A 4682-nucleotide genomic window follows, 5' to 3' on the forward strand; every position below is an offset into this window, starting at 1 on the left:
GGATAGTCAAAATGTAGTTTTGTCTAGTCAAAATGCATTTTTAGATATCTGGAATCTAATTACGGATAGTCAAACGAAACCGAATTTATGTTAAAACGGCTTGCCATAGTCAGTGTAGCTTAGCCTAGCACCGAATGTCAGCCATGACGAGGAACGGCGGGTGGGACTTCCCTCAGAGGTCCGCTCACCCTGTGGGCCGCACTAATATTATACTTTTATATCACGGTGGGGACTACGAGACATCATCCTGCGGGCCGCAATAATGAGACCTCTGTTCTAGATAGAATAAATCTAACAACAGAAAATGTACAAAGTACTAAAATACACATATAATGCCACTCAAACATAAATACACTTCAACCTACCACTCATATCGACGCGCACTTGAACAAAATCACAAAACCGCCAGCACCATATCAACTGACCTGCATGGCTTCTCGAACAATGTTTGGTATATGAAAAGAAAAATGCCACACTCAATAATAATAATCTGAAAATGACTTAATAGCAGGTTATTTTGCTTAGAAACTGAACGCCTCAAAAATATTTTCTTACCGCTCAGTTTTCCAATTTTCTTCGCATCTCGCATGACTGAGAACTTCATCCATGCTCATGTGCGCTGCTAGGTGTGTGAATTATCTTAACGTTAAAATATAGGGGGAAATTCAAAATTTGTGAAAAACGTCCATTTCGACATTTTAACGCCTTTAAGCTAGAAGGTTAAAGATGCACCAAATGTTTGCTTTACACTCAGATCCGTTGTGTTAAGATTCAGCGATAAAAACACACAAACATTACCCACACGAAGAACAGAATATTCAGTCTGTAACAGTTTTTTTTTCTGGCTTGATCTTTATTTTGCGATTACTACAAGTGAACACAGCGTGGTTGATTAGCTAACTTGAAAAAACTGCTCGACTGTATGATTTAAAAAAAAATGTTTGGGCATCTTGCTTTGAGCTTAGAGTCTGAGACATTTTTCCTCTATCAAACAATTTTTTTTGTCTCTTATTTAGTGGAAATATTTATGTTGATGAGACTTTCTCCAAAATGATAACCTTTTTCAACCTTTATAGCTAAACTGTTGAAAATGAGGCTCTAACATTCACAAATGACAGTGAAATAAAATCCAGTYCAACATCTGGTTTGAGGTGATTCCTCTGGAACCTGTTGGAGGACAAATATCCCAACTTCAGAAGATGTGCTTTTAACTTAACAGAGCTCTGTGGTCCCTCCCATCAGTCTGAGAGTCGGGGTGAGGAGGTGTGTCACTTTGACCGGCGGAGGCTCTGCGTTAGTAAGGAGGAAGTGAGGCGACAATATGTCTTTGAGGTGCTTTTATTCGGGAGCTCCAAGTTACACCAACACCCTCTCTTTTTTAGTGAAACAAAGCAGCTTACATTTATACCTGAGGCAAGTTCCGCTTACACCAGGTGAAGGGGTGATCAAAAAAGGACAAACAACAAACACTTTTTACACAAACCTAACAGCAATAAACGATCCAACAAATATTTACATGCATGCAAATTATTAAAACTAAACTATTCTAAGGTCAATCAAAAAGTAAAGGTAACAAAAAAAATCCTCAGAGTGTTACCCCTCTTAATGGAAGCTGGTATGTTCCAGGAGCATTTGTCACCCTCTCTGCTCCAACTTGCTGAGACACACCCAGAAAGGCAAGTACTCAATTAACTCAAATTGACTAATCTAAATCAAAACAAACTGACATCCCCCCCCCCCACATTCTCTGAACAGGAAAGATGGCCAGTCTCCCTACCCAAAAGAATGTTCACCAAATGTCAAAGTAACTGAAATAAAGAACTGATACAAAANCCCACATTCTCTGAACAGGAAAGATGGCCAGTCTCCCTACCCAAAAGAATGTTCACCAAATGTCAAAGTAACTGAAATAAAGAACTGATACAAAACACATTTGAACTGAAAAATAAATAACATAATATCAATAATCAACATGGGATGGAACCCCTGGTCTCCATCACAAGGTGCCATGTTAGGAAGACGAAGTGGAAGCTGCAGTATATTCAGAATAAACAGGTCATGTTTATTCTGGTCATGTTTATTGATCTTGTGTCCCTCTGTCTGGACAAAAGATCAATATAACCAGTTTAAAAGCTAAAATGAATGGTTATATGCCAGACATGAAAAACTGGGATGCACTCCATGCCATGATGTTCAGAATTTAGGTCTCAAAGTGTCAACATTGCAGCTAGTGGGCTGAGGGACATACAGCTTTATTTGTAGCAATTCAAGAGCTACCCAGCTTTTATCGCTTCACCAAAAAATTCATCAGCACAGAAATTCCAAAGCACACAAAGAAGCACTTTGTATCCCTCTGAAAAATGAACCCATTTAAAAAAAATCCCTCCATGGGTGCTCCACGATAGAGAGCCTTCATTTTATAGCGTTAACACCGGTGCTGCAAGTGGTCTGGTATGAAACGGGTTTGGTAGAACAACTGTACCACAGCACATTTAAATTTCAATAATCAGAATACCGAAGTTGTTTTAAAAGGTTTATGTCAGTCTGCCTTTTCCCCATCGTTATGTTTCCCAACCTCCCTGCACCTTAGGGGGTTAAAAAAAATGATGCGCGCATTGCGCAAAACCCTGAAACAGGAGAAACGGGACATAAAACTGAGCGACGAACTAGATGTGAATTAATGTGAAAAATCAACACATGATGTGAAACACATGATAATTAGGCAGCGCAGCAGGTGATGAGTGAAGATTACTGATGGTGAGCGTCGTCAATAAATGATAAAATAAATCTAGCAACAGGAAAGAAACTAAAAGTGAACATAGCAATAAAAAAGAGAGGACAATACTAATCAAAGGAAACTAAATGGAAATGAATGAAGAACAAAATGCAAGAATAAACTAAGAAACTAAAGTAAATACAGAGGAATAAACTCGTATGGCAAGACATTTTGAGCAATAATTACTACAGAAGACTGTATGGCAAGAATAAACACACTATTTCCAGATAAAAGGTAAAATAATATTGTTGAAGTGCCATAGGTTTGTTGAGACCATATCTAGTACTGAGAATAAATATATCTTACAGACCATAACAGTACTTATCAGTCTACAACCAAAAACTTAAGGAAAAGGAGCTCCACAGCTAAATAATGTTAACTCAAATGGCCTCCAGATTTTTCTGACAGTTTTAATGTTCGGTTAACATAATAAACAGTTGTATATACCGTGATATCCAAAGAAATAAACGTACATTAAGCCAACTATGTATATGAATCGATACTCTTGCATAGTGGCGGAGCCAGAAGAGGGGCCAGTGCCCCCCCCCCCCTGTCATTTGATTGGATGATTGACATGTAACAGCACCAGGTTATTCCTGTACATTATTTGGAATCATTCTAAGCCAACCTAATATCTAAAGAAGAAAAACAATAATAAATATATGAAAAGAAAATGTATAAAACTTTATATAAGTCCATGTGATGACATAAATAAATAGATTTTTATCAGGCGCAATACCAGCCTCCTTTATACTCACAAAAACAAGCTGAAATTGTTCTCCTGGATATTTCAGTTGCTGCGCTGTGGTGCAACTCAAAGGCTAAAGCACACTTCATACCTGGTGGTCATGGTAAAACACCAATAAGTTATTTATTGATCCTCCGCAAAAAAGAGAAAAAAAATGAAGAGGGGCCGACAATGTTCGTAGTTTGGAGCAGAGGTTGCACTAGAGTTTTTTTGTTGTCCATCTAAGAAAAAAATCATTTTATTTCCAATTTGTAGTCATAAATGAAACATTTATTATTTCTTTGCGAGAACATTTTTGAAATCAGGTAACATTTTACGAAATGACGTGATTAGAAGACGACAGAACTCTGATCGTTTCCTGATCCCGCAGCGGGAGAAAAACCCAGCAGAAGCGGATCAGCTGCGCTAGGCGCTCCATAGTCTCTGGTCCGTAAAAGAGTCCAGATCAGAGATGATTCTCTGACAGATATTGTTCTTAGTATGATTAATAATGAGCTCCACGATGTTCTCTGTGCATAAAGTTGAAACTGTCTGCGCTGACTCCATCAACTGTCAGCTGTACGCTTGATCACATTCTGGACAGAAACAGCGGACTGCTCTCTGTTCTTATGTTCTTATCAAGACGAGGGTGAGGAGGGAATCTGACATATTAACTCAGTTAAGTTTCTACTGGTTTTGTTTTTAAAACACCATTAATGTAAGCAGTGTAACTATATATTATATATTTGGCGTTTGTCGTTTCGTGTGATTAATTGGAGCATAACGGTGGAGCATTTATGCGCATTTATTACCCAGCGCACTGCGCTTGTTTCTGCCTAACAGATCTGCACTTTTAATTTCTTTACTCTCTCAACAGTCAGCTGTTATTCCTCTACTTAAACTACAATAAGTAGATCACATTCTCTTTAGGTTTTCTCTGTGTGCTCCAAATTCATTAAATGTAAACTCATTAGAAGCCCGAACCACCATCAGGCAAATAATTCTGGTCCGACCCGAACTATTTTTACCTGTCAAATTACCTGTCAAATCAGAGCTTCCTCACCAAGGTGTAACTCATCAACACGGTGTCAGCTCCCGGTCAGAAAGACGCATTTAGTTCAGTGTCCATGAGATGATATTCAGAAAGGATCTTTTATTTGATTGATTTTAGTTGCCTCT

The sequence above is a fragment of the Poecilia reticulata genome, linkage group LG6 (assembly GCF_000633615.1).
Source record: "Poecilia reticulata strain Guanapo linkage group LG6, Guppy_female_1.0+MT, whole genome shotgun sequence".
Lineage (NCBI taxonomy): Eukaryota > Metazoa > Chordata > Actinopteri > Cyprinodontiformes > Poeciliidae > Poecilia > Poecilia reticulata.